The sequence below is a fragment of the Castor canadensis genome, chromosome 13 (assembly GCF_047511655.1).
Source record: "Castor canadensis chromosome 13, mCasCan1.hap1v2, whole genome shotgun sequence".
In the NCBI taxonomy this organism is placed as follows: domain Eukaryota; kingdom Metazoa; phylum Chordata; class Mammalia; order Rodentia; family Castoridae; genus Castor; species Castor canadensis.
The window spans coordinates 61832813-61860771 of record NC_133398.1 but is presented as its reverse complement, the minus strand read 5'-3'; positions in this window follow the sequence as shown (position 1 = coordinate 61860771).

The window sequence follows — 27959 nt, the reverse complement described above, 5'->3', positions numbered from 1 at the left end:
GTGTCTTGGTAGCTTTTTTAAATAACAAGCTTAGAGAAAGGGACAAAACTAGAAGTAAGAAATAAGAAATTTTAGGCATGCAACCTAGTCAATTTACTTTGTATTCTTACAGAATTAAAATAACTTGCTAAGTTAAAAATATCCAAATTGACCCACAATGGGTCTTCTGGACAGCAGAAGATTAAAGATACCTTCCTCTGAGCATTCTCTCTTTTCAATGAGAAATATCCAATCACGGGTTATATATATACAGATGTATTATAAAGGTCAACTTGCTCTGAAACTTGTAGTAAGAACTTAAAATTATGGCGCTACAAGTCCTGTTAAGTCTTATATGGTTCTAAAGTATTTAAACAGAACTTCTTCCGATATTGTGATCAACAGATTTTACTCAATAAGCTGCATTCTACCCTTGCAGTTTCACAAATCTCAGAAAATGATAAAACATTTGAAAGATGCACTTCATAGAAAAATAATAATAGTGATTTTGTTAAGCATCAGTGGAATAAAACACACACTGGAGAAACAAAAAATATTAACAATAACAACAAAAACCACTAATGTATATATTGTAAAAGTTCCTTAAGATGCCTAAGACAATTTCAAGTCAATATTTATCAAGTGCCTATTATGTGTCAACAACAGGTGTGCTAGAAGATGAATTTCCTTTTATTTCTGATTCTATGAAACTAGTGAAAGTAGATTCATTGGTCCTTTCATTCTCTGTGTTTTTCTTTTTACCATTTGTCCATAGGCAAACAAATTTACTGCTACTGGAAGGAAAAAATTGGTGGATACCATTCGAGTGAAGCACAGGATGCAGTTTTTTTGATATGCTTATATTCTAGAGGTATTTTTTGTATATGTGAAATTTAGCAAGAATGTTTTTCCACCTAACCCTGGCAACACTTAGCTTCTCCACTATACTTCTGACTTTAGAGTTTAACACAAAATTCCTGTATATCAGTAGCATCTGAAATACCTGCATCTAGTCAGAAGTCAACCAGTCTGCTGGTAACCATGATGATCTCGTCCTTTTCATAATTGGAGAATGTACTCAGATTCTGTTTTTAGAGAATCTAAGACAAGACGTTAAAACTTTTAAACTACTTATCATATATAGATCATATATATTTTCATAGTTGTTTTATATATGTACTTATATGTTATATACACATTTACTGTATGTGAGCATTATAAAAAAGGAGGATAAGTTTATTTATTTCCTGAAAGTCTTTCCTTTTTAAAAGCCTTTTATTAATTTAAATCAGGGGACAGTTTTTCTTTTTTTCCTATGTATCACTTTTAACTATAGGGCAAATAATGTTGATTTGCAGCAATTAAGGCAGGTCATCTGTGTTTTCTGATTCCTCCATAAGCCAATGAAAAATAGAATTTTTTAAAGAACTTAATCAGCAGTCTATGACAACACTGAACACTTAGTGTTCCAGTGCTTTTTCAAAGTACTCAATAGCATTATATAGCTTTTGAAGTTATTATGACTAGTATTTGCAAATATGACACTAAAAATTCTGTACTGCATTTATATTTAAATTAATAAAACTTAAAAACAGCTAGTAACTGTCATTATTAGCAGAAGATGAAGAAATGTTTATGAGCAAGTGAAATAGGTACAAGAGAAGCTGATGAGTCATCTATAGAGAGGACTGAGGAAGCCTAGCCAAAGTCCTAATACTACCTGTACACTCCAATTCTGTACTTTTTCTTAACCCAAAGAAAGAAGACAAACATATTGGAGCAAATGGTTATTACATAAGAAGTTTTATAAAATAAAATCCGAACAGAAATAAAACCTAGTTGACTAAATACATTATGTCAGTCATAGATTGTGCATTTATTATACTGTTTCTATTGTGAAAACACATTTACAAATTAGGCTCATAGAGAGTAAATGCTACAAATGCTGTTTTTTTTTTCCATTGGTTTTTCATAGTATAAGGTTTAATTCTATAATATGACAAAATCTGAGGTCTACATAGACAGAAATCTTTGGTCTTTGCATTAATATGTCTTGAGTGTTTCAAACAGAGTTCAACACATGGTGAGTGTGCATTTAATGTTTCTAAAGCACTTTCCCTGCGACATGATGTTTACCCTTGAAAAAACAAGATGCAAAGTGTACTTACAACATGATGTTAAATATTACATATTTTGTTGTTGTTGCTGTTCTGTGTCATTTTTCCTATAGTGAACATGAATTGTTTAATCAGAATAAAACTTGTAATTAAAAACATGGCAATGGCCTACCTATGTATTTTTATTTTTTAAGACTTCCAAGATTGCAGAACTTGTCTTTTATATTATAAAATGAAAATATTAACATGAGTTTAAACCATATAAAGAAATCTTAGCCAAAATTTGAATACTTTCTGTATTACTTTCTTGAATAAATTTAGAATTAAAAATTATTCCTCAAAGTGACAAAGATGGTGAACAGCTGAGGGACCCTGAGACTCTGAGCTCCATGATTTCAGAAAAATACTTCAGATTTTTGGCAGCAAGGAGTGGGTAACCAACTTTTTTTTCCAGCCAACTAAGATACTGCCAATACACAGGGTGCATATAATGTTCAACCACAGACCATTAAATTAACTTTTTATGCATATAATAGCCAGGGAAGCCCTGGAGCTGGGACCAGCAGTGCTGGTCCACCCACTGGGAAGCTGTTTCTACCTTTTTTCCTTTCCTTTTTTCCTATTTTTCTTTTTCTTTTGTGGCTTATTTTCGCCTGTCTTGGAACTTGGAAAAGCAAACCACAATCAGAGAACTGCAGAATGAGTCCTACAAGCACCTGGCACATCCTGGATCTACCATAATTCCTGGACACTGAACCTACCTGCACTGCCTACCCCTGCTGTCCCAGAGCTGAGTAAAACTGCAGCACCACTAGGTGAGTATGACACATCAACTGGTCTGGAGAGAACAACACAGTCCAGGGCAGCTGGTGGGCAAATTGCACCCTCCCACACACAAAACTGGTGGTCAGATAAATGGAGCAAGTACTTCTTTCTGCCTGGGTGGGGTGGGATGGAATGCTAAGCTGACCTAGCTTGAGTGGGGGCAGAGTGCACAGCTGCTGTCTGGTGAAAATAAAACATTCCTCCACCTTGGAGAAACTGGTAGTAAGCTGAATCTGAAAACCTCTAAGAGAAAAGCTATGGACCAAAAAGCTAAATCCTAGCTCCCAGGCCTGCCCAATAGCAGTAGGGGCTGGTGACTGCTCAAATACAAGTTCCTCAGGGGGCCACTTTGGACAACCTGCCTGCACCAGATGGCCCATCTCAACAAGAAAAGCCTGGGCTCAAACACCCTGAGCCAGTTCCCTCCAAAACAACCCATAGGACAGAGGCAGCATCATTGCCACACAGCCTGTACATCAGCCTTAGCAATGGGCAGGGAGAGCTCTGCCCAAAGTGTCAGCACCTGGACCTGAAATCAGAGGAAAGAGGCTGGAACACTTAACGAACTGTTTATTTCTTTATTTAATATTTTTATGCTTTTTCATTTTTTTTGTTTTTCTCTTTCAACTTATTGTTACCTATCTCCCTCTTCCACTCTGTCCAAATATCAATTTGCTTGACCTACCTTGCTCCACTTTCCTTCTTATATTTTTCTTTTCTTTTCTTCTTTCCCCTCTTCCTCTCTTCTCCTTTCTTCCCCCCACTGCCCCACCTCCTCCACACTCACCTCACGGTGAAAATTCCAGTACACCAATTTTACATGTTACCCCATCTTTCCTATCAATCTGCAATCCCTGATGATACCAACCCTCCTAGTGACTGAAATATGCTTTTATGCACATTAGGCCCTTATTACCCTACAGCCTCCAAACCTCACACCTCTTCTCCCCCTCACCCCATTCTACCTTCCTGCCCCCTCTTCTAGAACCATCTTTTTAATTACCTAAGTATCTATCTCTATCCAAGCAACTGTTACCTCCCCAGTATCACTGTTGATGGATATTATTGCCAAGGGGTTACTTATATATTACGTAAATAACTGGTTTGACATTGAATTTGTGAGTTTGTTAATGCTAAGTTATACCTCCAGGTCAGGGAACAGAAACATTACAATAACCTAGCTAAAAACTTAGCTAGTCACAGCACAGAATTAAGTTAAAGGACAGACAACAGATGATTAAATCCTCCAACTAACTAATCAACAACACATGAGAGAAGCACAAAATAGAAACATGGGGAGAAAGAGAAGGCAGGGGAATAGGATTCCATAAAAGTCTAAAAAATAACATGATAGAGGATTAGGTAGAAAATGAAGGGGATGAATCCCCCATTGCTAGCCTCAGAAGAATGATGATAATAATGTTCAGTGAGCTTAAAGAGGAGCATCCAAAAACAACTCAATGAATATCAAGAGAACACAGATAAAAAAAAAAAAACTTGAGAAGACACAGAAACAACTAAATGAACTCAGAGAAGATTTGAGTAAGCTCCAAAATGAATCTAAGAGATTATAAAAAAAGAAATAAGTGAAATAAAGAAGTGAGCACAAGATATGAAAGAGGAGTTTAACAAAGATATAGAAAATCTCAAGAAAAAGAATCAAACAGAAATCCCAGAAATAAAAAGGCCCTTAAATCAAATAAAAAATACAGTTGAAAGCCATTCCAGCAGACTGGAATAAGTGGAAGACAGAATTTGAGAGCTCAAAGACAAAATAGATATTAAATAAAAAACAGAAGAGTTCTTAGACAAAAGTCTCAAGAGCTGCAAAAGGAATATGTAAGAACTCTGTGACTCCATCAAAGGACCAAACCTGTGAATCATGAACATTGAAGAAGGAAAAGAGGTGCAAGCCAAGGGTATGCACTATATATTCAACAAAACAAATGCAGAAAATCTCACAAATCACAAGAAAGATTTGCCCATTCAGGTACAGGAAGCCTCCTGGAAACCAAACAGACATGACCAAAACAGAACCTCCCCATGGCATATTATAGCTCAAAAATTTAGCATGGAGAACAAGGAAAGAATATTCAAAGCTTTGAGAGAGAAAAATCAAATAACACATAAAAGTAAATCAATAAAAAAACCCAGCAAATTTCTCAATAGAAACCTTAAAAGCAAGAAGGGCATGGAGTGAAGGATTTTGAGCATTGAAAGAAAACAATTTCAGTCCTTGGATACTCTACGCAGCAAAACTATCACTCAAAATTGAAAGAGGAACAAAAATCTTCCAAGATAAAAAGAAAGTAAAACAATGCATAACTACTGAATCACCACTACAGAAGACTTTGAAAGGAATACTACACACAGATGAAAACAAACATAGCCATAAAAGGATGGGAACTATTAAACCTCAAGAGAAGAGCAGACAAGTAATCAGAGTAGCATAGAATTAATTGCACAAACACACACCCTTACACACAACAAAAATAACTAAATGGCAGGAATCACCACATACATCTCAATATTAACACTGAATATTAATGGACTCAACTCCCTCATCAAAAGACACTGACTCGCAAACTGGATTAAAAAGGAAGACCCAACGATCTTGAAGACAGAAAAAACAATGCTTTAGGGTGAAATGATGGAAAAGGATTTGCTAAACTATAAGCCCAATCTGAAAACAGGCAGGAGTAGCAACACTTATATCAGATAAGGTAGCCTTCAAACCTAAATAAGTCAGAAAAGATAAAGAAGGTCACTTCATATTAATAAAAGGAGCAATACATCAAGAAACAATTGTTAATTTATATGTGTCCTATGTTGGGGCACCCAACTTCATCAATCATACATTACTGCACTTAAAAACACAGGTAGTCCCCAACATAATGGTGATGGGAGACTTCAAGACTGCTATACCACCAATAGATATGTTATCCATATAAAAAAGTAACAAAGAAATTCTAGAATTGAAAGGAACCATAGATCTAATGGACCTGACAGATGTCTACAGAATATTCCATCCTACAACAGGATGATGTATACTCTTCTCAGAATACCATGGAACCTTTTTCAAAATAGACAGTGTTTCATTCACAAAGATAGTCTTAACAAATGTAAGAAAATTGAGATAACCCCCTGCATAGTGTCTGACCACAACACAATAAAATCAGAATTCAACAACAAAAGAAACAGCAGAAAATGCTCAAATACCTGGAGACTGAACAACATGTTTCTCCATATTCAGTGGGTCATCAAAAAAATATGGGAGGAAATCAAAATTTTCTGGAACTCAATGAGCGTGAAAGCACAACCTGTCAGAACCTATGTGACACAGCAAAGGCAGTCCTAAGGAGAAGGTTTGTAGCCATATATTACATATACATATATAAGAAACACAGAATGATCTCAAAAAAATAACATACTGGTGCCTCTCCGATTTCTAGAAAAACAAGAAAAAGCTAAACCCAAAACTAGTAGAAGGAGAGAAATAAAAATAAGGGTCGACATCAACAAAATAGAGACCAAAAACCCACACAAAGAATGAACGAAACAAAAAGCTGTTCTTTGAAAAGATAAACAAGATCATCAAATCCCTGGAAAATCTGATTAAAATGAAGAGGGAAAAGACCCAAATTAACAAAATTAGAATTGAAAAAAGGGGTGATAACAACCTCTATAAGGAAAACTATAAACCATTGAAGAAAGAAATTGAAGACTATAGAAGGTAGAAGGATCTCCCATGTTCACGGATTGGTGGAATCAACATAATGAAAATGGCTTTAGTATCAAAAGCAATCTACATATTCAATGCGATTCCCATCAAAATTCCAATGACATTCATCACAGAGATTGAAAAATTCACCTTAAATTTCACTTGGAAACACAAAAGAACATGAATAGACAAAGCAATACTGAGCAAAAAGAGCAACACTGGAGGTATCACAATACCGAACTTCAAACTATACTACAGAGTCATAGTAATAAAAATAGAGAGGTATTGGCACAAAAACAGATATGAACATCAGTGAAAAAGAACAGAAGACACAGATATGAATACATGCAGCTGCACCTATCTGAGTTTGATAAAGGTGTCAAAAACATACAATGGGGAAAATATAGCATCTTCAACAAATGTTGTTGGGAAACTGGGTATCTTGCCTGCAGAAAACTGAAACTAGATCCATTTCTGTAAACCTGTACAAGTATCAACTCAAAGTGAATCAAGGACCTTATAAAATCTGAAACTACAAAGCTAGTGCAAGAAAGAGCAAGGAATACATTGTAATTGATAGGCATAGGCAATGATTTCCTCAACAAAACTCAAAAGGCTCAGCAACTAAGACTGACAAATGGGACAACGTGAAATTAAAAAACTTCTGCACAACAACAGAAATGGTCTCTAAATTGAAAAGGCTGCCCACACAACGGGAGAAAATCTTTGCCAGTCATACAATTGACAAGGGTTTGATAACCAGAATTTACAGGGAACTCAAAAAGCTAAACTCCCTAAAAATCAATGACCCAATGAAGAAATGGGCAAATAAACTAAACAGAGCTTTTTACAGGAAGAAGTCCAAATGGCTATTAAGAAAGGCTTACCATCCCTGGCCATGAAGGAAATGCAAATCAAAACCATGTTATGATGATTCCATCTCTCTCCTGTTCAAATGGCTATCATCAAGAACACAAACAAGAACAAATGCAGGCAAGGATGTGGGGAAAAAGGAACCCTCATATACTGCTGGTTGTAATGTAAATGAGTACAACCACTATGGAAAACAGTATGGGGGATCAAAAAACTAAAAACAGTACTGCTATATAATCCATCAATTCCACTCCTAGGGATAAAACCAAAGGAGTTTTAGTGAGGTCACCACAAAGGGACCTGCACACCATGTTTATTGCAGCATTATTCACAATAGCTAAGCTACTACTACCAATGAATGGATAGAGAAAATGCAGTATTTATATACAATAGAATCTTATTCAGCCTCAAAGAAGAATGAAATTTTGTAGTCTGCAGGTAAATGGATGGAACTGAAGACCATCATCTTAAGTGAAGTTAGCCAGGTCCAGAAGGTCACAAGACACATATCCGCTCACATGTGGAATATAGACCTAATACATTTATAAGCAATACTGTGGAAAACAGGTCATGCTAAAGGAGGTCATATGTGAAAGGGGAAGGAAGTTAAGAAGGTGAATATGGTTGATGTACTCTCTATACAAGAATCAGAGAGGATTCAAGATGCCAACTGGGACACAGCCATAGACCTCCTGAGCTCCGTGATCCAGAGACTTTGCTGAGAGGCTGGAGACACACTTGACTGAGGTAAAGCACCAGGGACAGCTGAAGCATCAGCACTCTGAACCCCCCAGCTCATGGAAGGCTTCTCCACGCCATGATGTACTAAAAGAATTGGTGGTGCTGCATAGCAAGCCCACCCCATAGACCCGCGAGCCATTGCTCTGTAAGCCGTGGGGTCTCCGATCCTCTGGCCCTGCTCCTTAGCCCTGCCAGGGCTGTGCTACCCCAAACTCCCACCCCTCAGAACCCTACAATTTCTGCCAGATGAGTCCTTGAGGCCTGTAAAGCTGGGGATCCACAGACATTCACAATCTCTGCCAGGCCACACTCTCAGGCCTGCACAGGCCTGCATGATCTCCACTGTGCTGGGCCATGTCCCCAAGGCTTGCCAAGCAGGAGATACACACACACACATGATCTTCATTCTGCTGGGCCATGCCCCCCAGACCTGCACAGGCTTGCAGAATATCCACTCTATCATCCTATGCCCCTAAGGCCTGCCAAGCTGGGAATCCACACATGCAAGGTCTCTGCTCCACTGGGCCATGCTCCCAAGCCTGCACAGGCCTGCACAATCTCCACTCCCTTGGGCCACACCCCTCAGACCTGCACAGGCCTCCACTATCTCCACTGGGCTGCACCCCTCGCACATGCACAGGCCTTCACAATCTCCGCCATGACCATGCCCCTGAAGCCTGCCAAGCAGGCAATCCATAGACACACAGGATCTCCATTCCTCCAGACCACACACTTCAGGCATGCCAGGCCCATGCTTCAAAGGCCCGCTAGTTCACATCAATTAAAGGCCTCCACCAGGAGGCCTGTGGGACCCCACCCACCTGCCACCTGCCACAGGAGGGCTCCAAACCTGCCTAAGAGACACACAGAGACAAGTCTGGATGCTAAAGGCGTAACATCAGAAAAACTAAGATGACAATTCTGCTGTTCTAGAACTGGTGTGCTTTTTTTTTCTTTTTTCTTCAATTCTTTTTAAGGATTTGATGCCTGGTTTGCTGTTTGATCACCCACCATCTCTCTCATTTTTTGCTTCTTTTTTTTCTCTTTTCCTCTCTTCTCTCTTCCTTTTATCTTTCCATCTTTTTCTCTTTTCTATCCTTTTCTCTCAGTTTTGTAAGTATTAATATCGTTACCCAGCTAATACTAAATTACACATAGTCCAGGGATAGTAATGGCACCTTGTGGAAATATGGGAAGAAGAAAAAGGGAGGGAAACCATTTTCCCCCAAAAAATAAAGTACTATGGGATTTAGAGTGAAATGAAGAAAACAGATACCCAGATCCAGACTCCAACAAAACAGAGATAAACTCTACCAAGGAACCCAATGAAGACCACAAGAACATCCTGAAAGAAGAAATTCTACAAGTAATTGAAGAGAACTTCATAGAGATGTTACTAGACATGGTCAACCAAAATGTACAGGAGGCACTCAAGAAATTCCAGGACAACAAAAACAAAGAATATGAAAAAACCCAGAAACAAATAAATGAAATCATAGAAGCCCTAAATAAACACCTAACTGAACCAGAAACCACCATAAACAGAGAGACAAACAAATTAAGTGCAAAAGTTGACAATACTAAAGAGGAAGTAACCCACAATATGGAAAACCTCACACACAAAAAAATGAAACAGAAATACAAAACAAAATGGAAGGGCAGCCCAGCAGAATAGAACTAACAGAATATAGAATCTCAGAACTTGAAGATGAAATGGCAATTAAAGGAAAAACTGAAGAACTATTAATTAAACAACTCAAGACCTGAGAAAAGCAAATGCAAGAACTCACTAACTCCATCAAAAAACCAATCCTGAGAATCATAGGCATTGAAGAAGGAGAAGAGGTGCAAGCAAAAGGAATGCTTAATATAGTCAACAAAATAATAACAGAAAATTTCCCAAATCTAGAGAAAACTATGCCCATTCTGGTACAGGAAGCCTCCAGAATACTGAACAGACCTGACCAAAATAGAACTAACCCACAACATATTATCGTTAAAACAACAACTACAGAGAGTAGAGAAAGAATATTGAAGTCTGTAAGAAAGAAAAAACAAATAACATACAAAGGTAAACCCATCAAAATCATAGCAGACTTCTCAACAGAAACATTAAAAGCAAGAAGAGCATGGGGTGAGGTCTTCCAAGCACTGAATAAAAATAACTTTAATCCTAGCATACTCTACCCAGCAAAGCTATCATTCAAAATAGATGGAACAATAAAAGTCTTCCATGATAAGCAAAAACTGAAACAATATATGGCCACCAAGTCAACACTACAAAAGATTCTCCAAGGAATTCTGCACACAGAAAATGAAAGCAAACAAAACCATGAAAGGACAGGCAGTACCAAACCACAGGAGAAGAAAAGGCAAGAAAGCAAAGAATAACACTGATTCAGCTACACACAATCAAACCCTTAACCAACAAAGACAACTACATAACAGGGATCACCACGTATTTATCAGTACTAACACTGAATATTAACGGACTAAATTTCCCCATCAAAAGACACTGATTGGCAAACTGGATTAAAAAGGAAGATCCAACAATCTGCTGCCTATAGAGACCCACCTCATTGACAGAAATAAGCACTGGTTGAGAGTGAAAGGCTGAAAGAAGATTTACCAAGCCAATGGTCCCCGAAAACAGGGAGGAGTAGCAATACTTATCTCGGACAAAGTAGACTTCAAACCTACATTGATCAAATGAGATAAAGAAGGACCCTCCATACTAATAAAGGGGAAATAAACCAAAAGGAAATAACAATTATCAACCTTTATGCATCCAATGTCAATGCACCCAATTTCAACAATCATACTCTGAAGGATTTAAAAACATATATAAACTCCAACACATTGATAGTGAGAGACCTTAATACCCCCTTATCACCAATAGATAGGTCATCCAAACAAAAAATCAATAAAGAAATCTTAGAACTAAATCACACCTTAGATCAAATGGACCTACCTGATGTCTACACAATATTTCATCAAACCTCTGCACAATGCACATTCTTCTCAGCAGACAATGGAACCTTCTCCAAAATTGATCATATCTTAGGCACAAAGAAAGCCTCAGCAAATATAAGAAAATAGAAACAATCCCAAGTATTGTATCTGATGACAATGCATTAAAACTAGAAATCAACAACAAAAACAGCAGGAAGAAACATGCAAATAATTGGAAGCTGGACAACTCATTGCTCAACGACGAATGGGTCATCGACGAAATAAAACAGGAAATTAAAAGGTTCCTGGAAGTTAATGAAAATGAAAACAGGACCTACAAGAACCTATGGGATACAGAAAAGGCAGTACTAAGAGGAAAGTTTATAGCCATGAGTGCATATATTAATAGGTCAGAAAGATCTCAAATCAATGACCCAATGCTACATTTCAAACTCCTAGAAAAACAAGAACAAGCTAATCCCAAAACAAGCAGAAGGAAAGAAATAATTAAATTAAGGGCTGATATCAATGAAATAGAAACCAAAAAAAAAAAAAATACAAGAATCAATGAAACAGAAAGCCGATTCATTGAAAAAATAAATGAGATTGGCACACCCCTGGCAAACCTGACTAAAATGGGGAGAGAAAAAACCCAAATCTGTAGCATCAGAAATGCAAAAGGCTAGAAAAAAAAAACACCATGGAAATCTAGGAAATCATCAGAGCCTACTTTGAGAGCCTATACTCTTAATAAATTTGAAAATCTTGAAGAAATGGACAGATTTCTAGAAACTTACAACCACTCAAAACTGAACCAAGAGGACATTAATCATCTGAATAGATGTATAACACAAAAAGAAATTGAAGCTGCCATCAAGACCCTCCCAAAAAGAAAAGTCCAAGACCTGATGGATTCACTGCTGAATTCTATCAGATGTTTAACAAACTAATGCAAACTCTCCTTAAACTGTTTATTTTATGAAGCCAATATTACTCTCATCCCAAAACCAGACAAAGACACCTCCAAAAAAGAGAACTACAGGCCAATTTCCTTAATGAATATTGAAGCAAACAGAATCCAACGTCACATCAGAAAGATCATTCACTACGACCAAGTTGGCTTCATCCCAGGGATGCAGGGGTGGTTCAACATATGTAAACCTATAAATATAAATAGCACATCAATAGAAGCAAAGACAAAAACCACTTGATCATTTCATTAGATGCAGAAAAAGCCTTCAACAAGATCCAACATCACTTCATGATAAAAGCCCTAAGAATAGAAGGAATGTACCTTAACATTGTAAAGACTATGTATGACAAACCTACAAGCAACATCACACTTAATGGTGAAAAGCTGAAACCATTTCCCCTAAAATCAGGAATGAGACAAGGGTGCCCACTATCCCCACTCCTATTCAACATAGTACTGCAATTTCTAGCCAGAGCAATTAGGCAGGAAGAAATAAAAGGAATACAAATAGGTAAAGAAACTGTCAGAATATCCTTATTTGCAGATGATGTGATCCTATACCTTAAAGATCCAAAAAACTCTATCCAAAAACTCTTAGACACCATAAACAGCTACAGTAAGGTGGCAGGATACAAAATCAACTTATAAAAATCTTTAGCTTTTCTATACACCAACAACGAACAAACTGAGAAGGAATATATGGAAACAATTCCATTCACAATAGCCTCAAAAATAATCAAATACCTAGGAGTAAATTTTTAAGAGAAAGTGAATGACCTCTACAAGGAGAATGCAAACTCCTAAAGTAAGAGATCAAGGAAGACTACAGAAGATGGAAAGATCTTCTGTGCTCATGGATTAGTAGAATCAACATAGTAAAAATGGCTATACTACCAAAAGCAATCTACATGTTTAATGCGATTCCCATCAAAATCCCAATGACTTTCATCACAGAGATTGAAAAATCTACCCTGAAGTTCATTTGGAAACATAAGAGACCACAAATAGCCAAGGCAATGCTGAGCAAAAAGAGCAATGCTGAAGGTATCACAATACCTGACTTCAAACTATATTACAAAGCAATAGCAATAAAAACAGCATGGTACTGGCATAAAAAGAGACATGAAAACCAGTGGAACAGAATAAAGGACCTGGATATAAATCCACACAACTATGTTCACCTTATTTTTGACAAAGGCACCAAAAATATACAATGGAGAAAAGACAACCTCTTCAACAAATGTTGCTGGAAAAAGTGGTTACTCATCTGCAAGAAACTGAAACTAGATCCATGTCTATCACTGTGTACTAGTATCAACTCAAATGGATCAAGGACCTAAATATCAGACCTGAAATTCTGAAGTTACTGCAGGAAGGAGCAGAAAACACTGTGGAACAAATAGATATAGGCAAATACTTCCTCAGTAGAACCCCAGCAAACAAGCAACTAAGAGAAAGGATGGCTAAATGGGACTTTTAAAATTAAGAAGTTTCTGCACAACAAAAGAAATGGTCTCTAAACTGAAAAGACCACCCACAGAGTGGGAGAAAATATTTGCCAGCTATACATCAGACAAGGGATTGATAAACAGAATATACAGGGAACTTAAGAAACTAAACTCTCCTAAAATCAATGATCCAATTAAGAAATGGGCAACTGAACTAAACAGAACTTTTTCAAAAGAAGAAATTCCAATGGCCAAAAACACTTGAAAAAATGCTCACCATCTCTGGCCATAAAGGAAATGCAAATCAAAACCACACTAACATTCCACCTCACCCCTGTTAGAATAGCCAACATCAAAAATACCACCAACAACATGTGTTGGCAAGGATGTGGGGAAAAAGGATCCCTAAGCTACTGCTGGTGGGAACGCAAGCTGGTGAAACCACTCTGGAAAAATATTTGGAGACTTCTTAAAAATCTAAACATAGACCTGCCATATGATCCAGCAATCCCACTCCTGGGGATGTACCCAACGGAATGCAGCACAGGTTACTCCAGAGGCACCTGCACACCCATGTTTATTGCAGCACTATTCACAATAGCCAAGTTATGGAAACAACCAAGATGCCCCACTACTGATGAATGGATCAAGAAAATGTGGTATTTGTACACAATGGAATTTTACTCAGCCATGAAGAAGAATAAAATCTTATCATTTGCAGATAAATGGATGGAACTGGAGAACATCATTCTGAACGAGGTCAGCCAGGCTCAGAAGACCAAAAATCGTATGTTCTCCCTCATATGCATACTTTAGATGTAGGGCAAATGCAGCAATGTGGTTGGATTCTGATCACATGGCAAGGGGAGAGCACAGATGGGAGATATAGGAATGGTAGAAAAACATGAAAGCGTGTGATGTCCCCACTCCAGAGGAACTAATACAGAAACCTTAAAATGACAGAGGTTATCATGAGCAGGGTATCAGGAACCAATGCAAAGATTAGTTAGAGTTGAATCAACATGAGTCATAGCACATGGGTACATGAAAGCAATAGTAGGAATCTCTCTGTATAGCTATCCTTAACTCAACCAGCAAAAACGCTTTGTCTTCCTTATTATGCTTATGTCTTTTCTTCAATAATATTAGTGGTAAGGGCACAATAGGACATGCCTGGAACTGAGGATGGAAGGGTGGGAAGGGTAGGGGAGGGAGGCAGGGTGGAGAAATGACCCAAACAATGTATGCACATGTGAATTAATGAACCAAAAAAAATAAGAATTAATATAAGGTTTTTAAACTATTTGAAACTACCATGAGAAAGGGACAGTGGCAGAATGAAGAAAAATAGAGGAGATGAAACAAATTAGGCTATAATACATAAAAACATGGAAGTGCCACAAGAACTCTCTGTGTAGCTATCTTAAATAACAAAATATAATTTTTTTTTCTTATACAAAATCAGAGAACAAGAGGGCAGAACAGGTCCTGCCAGGGGCAGGGGTTGGTATCAGAGGGAGGGGGAAGAAGGTGGTGAAATAGTGATGAAGAATGAATATGTTGCAAATACTTTGTACACATGTCTGTAAATGGAAAAATGATCTCTGTTAACAGTATTCCAGGAATGGGGGAGGGGGGATGAAGGAGAGTGGTGGAAGGGGTGAATTAAAATATGACATACTTGACATATTGTAAGAACTTTTGCAAATGCCACAATATACTCCCACCCAGCACAATAATAAAATAAAAAGAAAAAAATTATCTCTCTTACTCCATCTGTCCTTGGGCTACAGTTTATCTTTGTATGCTTTGTAAAAGTTATTTATGGATTGATTAATAATACTTTTTGTTTTATATATATATATATATATATATATATATATATATAAAATAGATTTTCTCAGATTGCTGTTGGCTTTGGGCTTTGAAATTGTTTTTAGAAGCATAGAAGATATAGAATTTTATGTAATACATATAATGGGCTCCATTTTAATTTCTTAATTAGATATCTTCAATTTTAAGCAAGTGGTTCCTTAAAGATCTCCAAAACCTAATCTCTGGAACCTGAAAATATGTTAGTTACATGGTACAAGTGACTCTACAGATTCAATTAAGACTAGGGCCCTTAAAAACAGAGATTATCTTGTTACCTGGATAGGTTCAATTTAATCTCATAAAACCATTGAAATCAGAGAATTTTCTCTCACTGCAGTTGAGAAAGATAAGGCAGAAGTCAGAGAGGTTCATTGTGAAATACTGGTAACCTACCATTTTTAATGGTGTGTCCTTCACGAATGACAGGAGTGAAGGTAGGCAGAATCTAAGAGCAACCACCATCCTGAATGACAGCCAGCAAATATAGACCTCTGTCTTACACTTACAAGGAAGCAATTAAGGGCATCAGAGTGAATGTCCTTAGAAGCTGATCTATCCTTACAGCCTCCAGAAGGGACACAATACCGCTATTGTCTTTTTTTTAATTTTTATTTTTTTATTATTCATATGTGCATACAATGCTTGGGTTATTTCTCCCCCCTGCCCCCACCCCCTCCCTTACCACCCACTCCGCTCCCTCCCCCTCCCCCCAACCCCCTCGATACCCAGCAGAAACTATTTTGCCCTTATCTCTAATTTTGTTGAAGAAAGAGTATAAGCAATAATAGGAAGGAACAAGGGTTTTTGCTGGTTGAGATAAGGATAGCTATACAAGGAGTTGATTCACATTGATTTCCTGTGCATGTGTGTTACCTTCTAGGTTAATTCTTTTTGATCTAACCTTTTCTCTAGTCTTGATGTTTGCCTTGTGAAACTGCGCAGAGGAAGGACCCAGCAGAACTATGAGACATTCAGATTCTGACCTACAGAACTATGCTAGAATAAAAGGCTTTGTAAACTAATAAGTTTGTGGCAATCTGCTAAAGCAGTAATTAAAAAAATATTAATATACCTTTAATAAACTAAGCTTATAAATATTTAGCTACAGATTTCACCAGAACTTGGTTTCATTTTTGCATTTAAATATTTTAATATCTGAAATTGTTTTATTTTTATATCTTTTTCAGTAAGCACTTAAAATATTTGTTTTCAAAGCTATTTAGTCATTGTTATAACACCTGTTACAAAATAATTGCAGAATAATTTTCCCCACTGATTTTAAGTGCACCCTTAAATTATACAAAATCTTAAGTATATTTATGGAATTTTGCATAACTTATTTTCTGTTCCATTTCTATGGTGTATGTTTATGGGAATGAAGCATAAGTAATAACAGCAAAAACAAGGTAAAACTTGTAATATATTCTCTTTCTGTTTCTTTATGATGTTTATATGTTCACATATAATGAAAAGTACTTCAAAATGCAAACTCCAAGTCTGTTTGGTTCACACTAGCTGGCACTAACGAAACATTTGTTAGTAAGAAAAAGGAAATAAACACAGTAAATTATTTAATCTTAGAGGTTTTAAACATGAAAAAATCAATCTGAAAATTGTTCTTTTATAGCGCACACTCTGGAGGTTTGTATTCCCCTCCTCATTCCCCACTACATCAAGGAATTATCAATTCCCTGGTAACTGCAGGAGATTGCTTTCCTCAAAGCAGACAAGCAAAGTGAGGCACAATTAGTTTACTTGAGGCATTGCAAAGACTAATGCAATATCAATAGCAATAGGATTATATGGTTATAGAATTAACAACAATAAAAATTTCATTGAATTTTTACCAGTTGCTTTCTGAAAAGAAGAGTTTCTTGTACTGTGGCCAGAAAGGACTGTTCACATTAATTTTCATGAAAACGTGAGGGTGTGTTTTTTATTTCCTTTTCTTTGTTGCAGAGGTGCACAGAATGCAAATATCTATGTGTGCAAGTATGTATATATCTAATACTCTAGCTGTATCTACTTGCCTCTGCCAGGATTTGAATACTGAATAATCTTTATCCTTGAAGGTTTTTTGTGCTTGGTATTTCTGAGAGAATATCATGAGAATGAGATTTTAGGAGAGAAGGGATACCTCTGAGAAAAATTTTGATAATATGCGAGGGATACACACATTACAAGAAAGGTAGAGGACAACTGCCAAGTGAGTGTTTTTGAGGGACTCTTCACACAGCATTCCAAGAGGTTAGAGAATTTGCCCAAGAAGAAAGAAGACTAGATTCTGAAGGTCAGAACTAGGGAAGAACAACAGCAAAGGTCATTGAGGAAGTTAATTATTTTCCACCTGATTTTCAGCCTTCACTGGAGTAAGAATCTCCAGGTATCCAATTGTCACCTGAGAAATTATCCCTTTCTCAGCACTGCACACCACCCACTTCAAGTGTGTGTGTGCCCTCTTCCTGAATTATTCAGTACCTTGTCATTCCCCAATGAAGAGACTCTGCTTCCAGAAGAGCTAGCATGCCTGTAACCTGAGAAATGGTGATTAGTATCTTGATAGAACAGGATAATGCTGCATTACTTGTGCCATGACAATGGATGGTAATTAATCATGCAGTTATAACAATTCTATAGCATGTCTCTTGTATTGAAACTGTCAATTTCATATGAATCATTTGGAGCACACAAAAAAAGAGTGTTTGATAATCTAAAACCAAATTATTTAAAAGTGACCATGCAAAGTTGAACAAGGTAGAGTCATTTCCTAAGATAACATACGTAAGAGTGTTTTCAGTTTTCCAAATGGTCCAAGTATTGGATAAAACGCAAAACAACGTTACTGTTAGGATCCATCACAATGGATTTTGCTTTTTGTTCTGGATGTAATCACATGATAACATACATCCTTTAGGTAGGGAAAATATATTCAAATAGACATAACCAAAGTGCCTATATTTATTTATGCTTGTGTGAAGAAAGACAGACATGACATGTATACTATTTATTATTATGACCAAATAAAATTATATATTCATATAATACAATGTATGGTTCAAAATGCCACACTTAAAAAATAGGTAATATTAAAGGTATCAAAATATTAGTGAATATTTTGGATAGTGAGGCCAGATAAAATACATAGCATATGAACAGAATAATTCCTATAGAAGAATAGGTCTGGTCTGTGTATTCTATATGTTACACATGTACTACATATAAACATCTTTAAATATTCAATAAAATATTCAGAGGTACTCTTCGTATTTCCTTAATGGTTCTTGGATGAATGATCTCACATTGTATTATTTTTCATTGTTCACTGTGTAGAAAAATCTTACTTTTTTAGTTAGAGAGGTCAATTAGTATTATTAATGCACAGAAATATTTTCAAACCTCATCATCTTATATATCATTTGTGATATTGGTCTAATTTTCTAAGGCTAGAAAATGTTTAAGAAATGATTGATTGCTAGTGCTCTTTCAGATGATATAGTCACAAAGAAATCATATTGTATAAGATGTGATTAAATATTAAAAACTGCATTGTGTATTGTCTGTAATGTTCTAACTGGTATCTAAAAAAGCTACTAGCTTACTTAAAAGAAAGGACAGCACATTCAACTATTGTTAGGTTAAATCCACTTTAAATATTTAGATATAAAAAAACATAAAACACAAACAACCCTTAATTTAAAATGTTTTTCAGAATTGTAAGTTACTGTATATGATTCTTATAAATCCTACTGGTGAGTACATAAAATTAAGTGCAATTCACATCCACTGTTTTGAAAGATTCTTTTCTGAAGGAATGGAATTTGGAGAAAAAGAATATCTCAAAACTAAGAAGAGACAGATCATCAGCAGGAGTGGAAATGTATTGTTCTAAATTAAGAACGCTGTAGGTAAGACGTTCTCATTAGTCTCTGAAAATGAGAATGAAAGTAACTGATGAGAGACAGTTTTCTTAGTTTCTAACACTGTAATAGTAGACTGGCTAGGGAAAAGGGGATCAAGTTACAGTTAAAAGCAAAATGTAGGTAAATAGAAATGACAAACACTTATGACCTCTGCCACTGTGGAATATCAGCCTATCATAGTGGGAAAAGACAAAAACTGTAACTCTGAATGAGGTTGAAAATCTTCATTGCTCTATTGATGATTCATTTTACTGACTGAAGAAAATATTATACTTGAAAGTAATAAAAAAGTAATGAGGCCTGGCTTAAATTCTGCATAGCAAAAAAGAATTAATATTCCACATTAGTTATAAACATAAAGGAAAGAAAAATATACTGAAATTGCATGTGAATGATTTCCCTTGAGTACTGACTATTCAATGTGATGATTACAAAAGTGAGAATATATTTTAGAGAAATAAAAGAAAAACTGCAAAAAATAAAGTAAGAGATAATTTTTTTAAAAAGCTGGGGAAGACAAACCACATCTAATGTAGTGTAGAGGTTAAGAAACAGGAAAATTAAAAGGTCACTGGCTTGACAGAAAAGATAACATACCATGATGACAGTGAAGAAAGTTTCAGATGAGTAGTGCAAATGGACAGGAAGATATGAGTATGTGAGAAATGGAGGCTTGAGAATCACATTCACTTGAGAAATTAGAAAGTAAAATAGGGAAATATTAGGACATTAAACAGAATGGAGCATATCAAATACTGAATAAGCAATATTAAAAGACATAATCTTGCCATAATTTTCCTTCATATTAAAATTAATATTTTTGTTAGAATATTATATTTTCTTTATTTACTATTAATATAAAGGCTAAATATAAAAACCATGTGTCTAGAGTAAGGGCCTTTTTCCTCCAAGCTCTCTTGCCACTTGTTCAGGGATTGAGTTAATGTGAGGCGTAGGCAAACCACAAACTGTGAGTGGTAGTACTACCACTATCCTCACCATGCCATCAATACCAAAAGATTTACAGTGAAGGAAGGCCCCTGCTCCCACCATGGCACAAAGACGCAAGAAGTAAGAGTGGAGTGGGTAGAAATGAGAAAAAGTTTCTCTTTCTTCTAGGTATACCCTGTCCCACATCAGGGTGATTACAGCCTCCCTTCATTGCCTTTGACTATGTCTTTGGTATACTACACAACCTGCACTACTATATGTGTTGGGAGGGAAAAGGGGAAATGAGCATGTGTATTAGGAAAGGGGAGAAACAAGGGAAAGAAAAGGTATCATTTTCAGTTTCCTCTACCCTGAGCACAACATTCTTAGAAACCTTCAGAAGACGAATTCCACTTTTAAGTTATGCAGAAATTTACATCATTTTTCATGGTGCTATATATTTTTCATTTTCCCCCATTTAATTTATTTATTTGGTACTGGGAAATCAATCCTAAAGCCTTGTGCAGACTAAGCACACACTCCACCACTGGGCTACATCTGCAGCCAACAAAAATACATTTATGTCACTTACTCCGGGTCCCACACTCCAGTTGCTCAATGACCCTCATACAGGTAGTTAACAAAAATGGAGGTGGACTTGAGTTTGAATCCTGCCCTCATCCCCTCCCAGTTCTATAATCTTGCCACATGCTTTTTTTTCAGGCTTGGTATTGTATTCATCATGACTCTCAGTCTCTATTTCACTTGCCCCCTCAATTTTTAACTGATAAAGAGAATAATGTTCTTTCACTACCAGGCTTATAGCAATGCACAGCATGATAAATGTATTATTCCTTGCTTTTTTGGTTTATGTTTGTTCCCAGAGAACATGGAAATCTACCATATGGTGGTTAGTCTTTAGAATATGATTTAGTACCTACATGTCCATACAATAAATAAAATAACTAGTATTACATTTCTAGAATTCAGTATTGGATGTCATTCCTTGGGTCCTTTGTGCCAGATCCAATGACAAAACACGACCTTTCTATACTCTTACTAAGTATCCAGAAATGTTGTAAACTAGGATGTATTTTTATTTCAATTTGGAAAGAAGGCAGACTGGGCCTTAGAAAGGACTCAAGATTTAACAAACCTTCTTCTCCTTTTAGGAAATGACTAAATTAGGATTTTTAACTGACACCATAGTAAAACATAAGTCCATGTGTTCACCACAATGCCTCAGCACCAGGCTTTCTGGGGCCAGGTTCAGATACAGTCCCTCCAACATCTGCAGTCTGACTTCTAGAACCTGTGAGCACAGGTTGGTTCTCTTCATCCTATACTAATATCAGGTTTCTCAGGTTCCTGTTATCATACTTTAAGCTTTATATTTCTGTAATTCAGTCAGAGTGATTTGATAAAACTTATCTTATAATATATTATGTTTCTCTTTGCTTTTCTCTTTCTTTTACTCATATTTCTAAAATTTCTGTTGTTATAATTGGCATTCCTAGACTTCTGTAATTTAAAAAAGTCAACACATTTCTGTATACCAGCAATAACAAGCTGAAAAATAAAGTAGAGCATATGCTACTATTAATAATAGAAACAGATGCTACAAAATATCTAATTAATCAAATGAAGAATATTTAAAGATTTTATGAAGCAAATTGTAGTCTTTTATTAAAGGATATTGAAAAAAGACCTCAGAACACATACAGATGCATCATTCTAATAGACAGAGCTATTTCATATTGTTAATGTCTCAAACATCATCAAATTATTCTATTTTTCTCTCTGGGCTCATTTCTGTGATTATACGTAAAATGCGTCCGGAGTTCAAACACATGAGGAATAATAAGCATTTTGAATTCGTAGTTTGTCCTTTGAGGACTTCCCTTGGATTCAGTGTACCAAAAATAAGTGTTCAAGCTAGATGTGCTGGCAGACAACCTGTAATCCCAGCTACTGAAGAGGTGGATATAAAGGGGTTACAGTCTGAGGCCAGCCCAGGCAAAAGTTAGTGAGACCTTATCTAAAAACAATCCACATGTTGGGCTCATTCCTATTATACAAGCCATATAGAAGTAGAAGTAAGAGGATCTTGCAGAGTCCTGTTCAGGCAAAACCTTTAAACCTTATCTCAAAAGCAATCTAAAAGCAAAAGGACTGGAGGATGGCTGAAGTGGGAGAGTACTTGCCTAGCAAGTATGAGGCCTGAGATTAATCACTGATACTGCCAAAAATAAATTCTTTTCACACTAGCATTTCACTATGTAGCCCAAGGTGGCTTCAATTTCATTATGTAGCCCAGGATGGCCTCAAACTCACAATCTTCCTGAGTGCTCCCGAGTGCTAGCATTACAGCCTTGTACCATCATGCCCAGTGACAAACATGGTTTTGCCATATGTCTGTTCATTCTATCTGACCACTATACTGATCATTGTACTGAAATTTACAATGTACTGTGTGACTTGTAACATCTTTTTTTCTTCCTAAGGAAATCTAAACTGCCTCCCATATTTAATTAGACTGTCTTCTAAATAATTGTTGTCACAAAGATATAACAACTAATGATATCACTTGTACATTCATTATACATTTGCTTGTTAAGTCTCCTTGCTTTGTTCTGTTCTTTTTTTCTTCTTGTTCACCTAACCATTGCTAATGATGCCTGGATATTTTAATTGAGGAATTGCTCCAAAAGAGAGAGAAAGAGGATACTGCTGGAAAATAAAACAAACAATAAAAGACAGTGAAAACCAAGCAACCAACCAACCAAAGAAAAACACAGTGTAAACACGCTGGGAAAAGAGCTTCAGTTTTTGTGCTTATGTGTGAGTACAGAATTCAGAATTTACTTGTTATGATAATATTTGTTAAAATTATTTTTGATAAAAATTTCTTTTCCATGATCAAGATGAAACTTCATGAGGAATTTAAAAAATCTATTCACCCTCATTTAAATGTTCTGTCCAAGCTAACACTTAACATTGATAGTTGATTATTCTCAGGAAATGGTGGCTTTAACCTCCAAACTGTGTAGAACTTCACATGGGAACTCTCCTTGAAGTCATATAAGTGATGCATGGTTATTGTCAGATCACAGGTTCATCCTAAGAATGATAAAACTATGCATCTATTATTTTTGAAAGAACAGAATTAAGGATATTCTGATCAGTAATTTGATGCTTAGTTTAAAATTCACATTCTTATTCTTAATATAAAATATCCAGTCATCAGACATCTATTCATTGGTTCAAGAAGCAGTGAGGTAGTACTATGTGTCAAGAACTGCTCTAGACGCACTGCTGAATAAGAGACAAAAATCATTGTCCTGGTGAAAGAGACGTTACAGTGGGTGGAGCCGACAGGAAGCACAAAATGTAATACATGAGCAAATTGTGCAGGATGTTGGATACTGAAAAGAACTAAGAAAAAAATAGTGCAGAATAAAAAAGGATTTGGAGTCCTTGGGGTGAACATGAAGGTTGCAGGGAGTAAATCTCTATAGACTTTTGAGTCATCAGAAACCTGTGAATTCTATATCATGTATCAATATGAATGTAAAAGTGGTTTAATTGATTGAAGATTAGAGAATTAGTGTGTAAGCACATGTGAAACTTCTAAACAGATAATCTGTTGTTTTCACCAGACTTTGAAAGGGAAAACATTCCACAATTACAAAGATTGACATTTTCAATATATAATTTTTCATGAAAGGAGACAAAATTGTTTACTTCTTTCTTATTACCTTTGATTTTATTATTAATAACTATGAAGTTTAGACTTTTCGGTGAAGGCTATGTTATCATTAAAGATATATGTTTTAACTTCATCCTGAACAGTGCAAATAATAAAATTCATGATAGAAATGAGGTTGATTTCCTTTTCTTAAATTTTATCTCTATCAATTTAAGGAGCCAGGCTTAGAAATTTGAATAAGATCACATTTACTGACCCCACCAACATATTGAACTTCAGCTTTTAATTGAATGGTCATTAAAACCAATCTCATTTAGAGTGTTACACAGTGAAATAATAATCATCAATTCATTATAAATATTTGTAATTTCATTTTATATAATATTACATTGCTATAGTTATTTGTAGCTAAAATGATGATGGTAATTCCTTCCTTAAAGGAGTGTATAAGAATTAAAGAAATACCTAAATAAATAAATAAGTACCTAAGTGTATAAGTACTCTCATTCTACATCATATTTCTTCATTCTCTTTTTAGACATGTGGTTTCTTCAGTGCTAATATACTTTAATCCTCTGCAGACACTTTTTGAAATGTTCCTTCACTGAAGTAAAACTGCCTTCATCCTGGTCTTCTTCTTTTTTGTAAAGAAAACCAATAATGCATGATTCTACAACTACCTACTGTAAAACTCTAAATAACATGAATAACAAACTTTTCCAGGAAAAATTTATTTTTCTAACTATTACTATGTTGCCTCTTTATTAACTGGAATATTATGAAATTATATCTTTGCAGGAAAATAAATGGAACTATAGATCATCATGCAAAATAGCTAGACTAGCAAAATAGCTAGACTAAGAAAGACAAATTTCACATGTTGTCTCTCACATGCAGAACCTAGTCCTTAAAAACAAATGACAGACATATGCAAATCTATAAATGTAATACAGCCCATTAATAAAAGCAAAGACAAAAACCACATGATCATTTCAAAAGATGCAGGAAAAACCTTTGATAAGATCCCACATCACTTCATGATAAAAGCTCTAAGAAAACTAGGAATAGAAGAAAAGTACCTCAACATTGTAAAGTCTATATATGACAAACCTATAGTCAACATCATACTTAATGGAGAAAAACTGAAATTATTTCCCCTAAAATCAGGAATGAGACAAGGGTACCCACTATCCCCACTCCTATTCAACATAGTCCTGGAATTCCTAGCCAGAGCAATTAGGCAAGAAAAAGAAATAAAAAAAACCACAAATAGGTAAAGAAACTGTTAAAATATCCCTATTTGCAGAAGACATGATCCTGTATCTTAAAGACCCAAAAAACTATACCCCAAAACTCCTAGAAACCATAAACAGCTTCAGCAATGTGGCAGGATACAAAATCATCTTACAAAAATAATTAGATTTTCTACATAATAATAATGAACAAATTGAGAAAGAATATATAGAAACAATTCCATTTACAATAGCCTCAAAAAATTAGCAAATACCTAGGAGAAAATGTAATAAAGAATGTGAATGACCTCTACAATGAGAACTACAAACCCCTGAAGGAAGAGATTGAGGAAGACTACAGAATCTGAAAAGATCTCCAGTGCTCATGGATTGGTAGAATCAACATAGTAAAAATGGCTGCACTACCAAAAGAAATGTACTTGTTCAGAGCAATTCCCATCAAAATCCTAGTGATATTCATCACAGAGAAACACAAGAGACTGCAACTAGCCATGACAATACTCAGCAAAAAGAGCAATGCTGGAGGTTTCACAATACTCTACTTCAAACTATATTACAAAGCAATAGCAATAAAAACAACATGGTGCTAACACAAAAACACACATGAAGACCAGTGGAACAGAATAGAGGACCCGGATATGAATCCAAACAACCTATGCCCACCTTATTTTTGACAAAGGTGCCAAAAACATACTATGGAGAAAAGACAGCCTCTTCAACAAATGTTGTTGGGAAAAGTGATTATCTGCCTGCAGAAAACTGAAACTAGATCCATGTTGATCACCTTGTACTACTATCAACTCAAAATGGATCAAGGACCTTAATATCAAACCCAAAACTCTGAAGTTAGTACAGGAAAGAGCAGAGAATACTCTTGAAGCAATAAGTATAGGCAAGGACTTCCTCAATAGACCCCCAGCAGCTCAGCAATTAAGAGAAAGGATGGAGAAATGTTGCTACCATAAAATTAAAAAGCTTCTGTACAACAAAAGAAATGGTCTCTAAACTGAAAAGGCCACCCACAGAATGGGAGAAAATATTTGCTAGCTACATATCAGACAAATGATTGATAACCAGACTATACATGGAGCTCAAAAAACTAAACTCTCCCCAAATCAATGAACCAATAAAGAAATGGGCAACTGAACTAAACAGAACTTTTTCAAGGGAAGAAATTCAGATGGCCAAAAACGCATGAAAAAATACATCTCTGGCCATAAAGGAAATGCAAATCAAAACCACACTAAGATTCCACCTCACCCTTGTTAGAATAGCTATCATCAAAAACAGCACCAACAACAAATGTTAGCTAGCATGTGGAGAAAAAGGAACCCTCGTACACTGCTAGTGAGAATGCAAACTAGTACAACCACTCTGGAAAACAATATGGAGCCTTCTTAAAAAACTGAGCATAGATTTGCCGTATGATCCAGCAATCCTACTCCTAGGGATATACCCAAAGGAATGCAACTCAGGTTATTCCAAAAGGCACTTTCACACCTGTGTTTACTGCAGCACTATTCACAATCGCCAAGTTATGGAAAAAGCCAAAATGCCCCATCACTGATGAATGGATTAAGAAAATGTGGTATTTATACACAATGGAATTTTACTCAGCCATGAAGAACAATGAAATCTTATCATTTGCAAGTAAGTGGATGGAACTGGAGAACATCATCTTCAGTGAGGTTTGCCAGGCTCAGAAAGCCAAAAATAGTATGTTCTCCTTCATATGTGGACTTTAGATCTAAAATAAATGCAGTAATATTAATAGACATGGGTCAAAACTTGAAAGTGTTTGATGTGCCCAACGCAGAGGAGCTAATACAGTAACCTTAAAACAACACAGGTCAATATGGAAGGTGACCGGGAAGTATTGAAGAGGTCTAGTAGAGATGAATCAATTTGGGTTGTAATACAGTGCATGGAAGCAATGCTAGGAATCTCTCTGTATAGCTATCCTTATCTCAACTAGCAAAAACACTATGTCTTTCTTATTATTGCTTATGTCTACTTTTCAACAAAATTGGAAAAAAGGGCAGAACAGGTTCTGCCTGGAAGCAAGGTGATGTGGGGGGAAGGGAAGGCAGGGGAGAGAAATGACCTAATCAATGTATGCAGATATGAATAAAAAAGAAATGACAGGTCCAACATATATGAAAATAGAACAATAAAATCTGTTGAAATTGTTTTAAGATGGAAGGAGACAGAAATAGGGGAGTGATAGAGGGGGTGAATTTAATTGGAGTACATTGTATGTGTGTATGGAAATATAATGAAATACTTTTACAACAAATATATGCTAATCAAAATGTGAAAAAGATTACTATATAAGCTGCTATATTTTTAAAAATTGGGTTATAAAATATACATGAAGGGGAGTAAGGTAGAAGGAAAGAATTAGTTTCCTTAAAGAAATAATTTATGATGGAACTTAATCTCTGAGCACAATAATTAGCTTAAAATTCTATAGAAATTTGGTGAAAGGGAAATTTGACTTGGGAAAACATGAATGAAATAAATTGTTCAGATAGGATGCTTCTAAAAGGCTAAATGTTAAAACTGAATATAAGCTGTTGCTTGTGATCTGAATGTCATTGTGTCGCCCATGTTAGGCAGGGGGGGCCAATAGGCTGAGTTTCC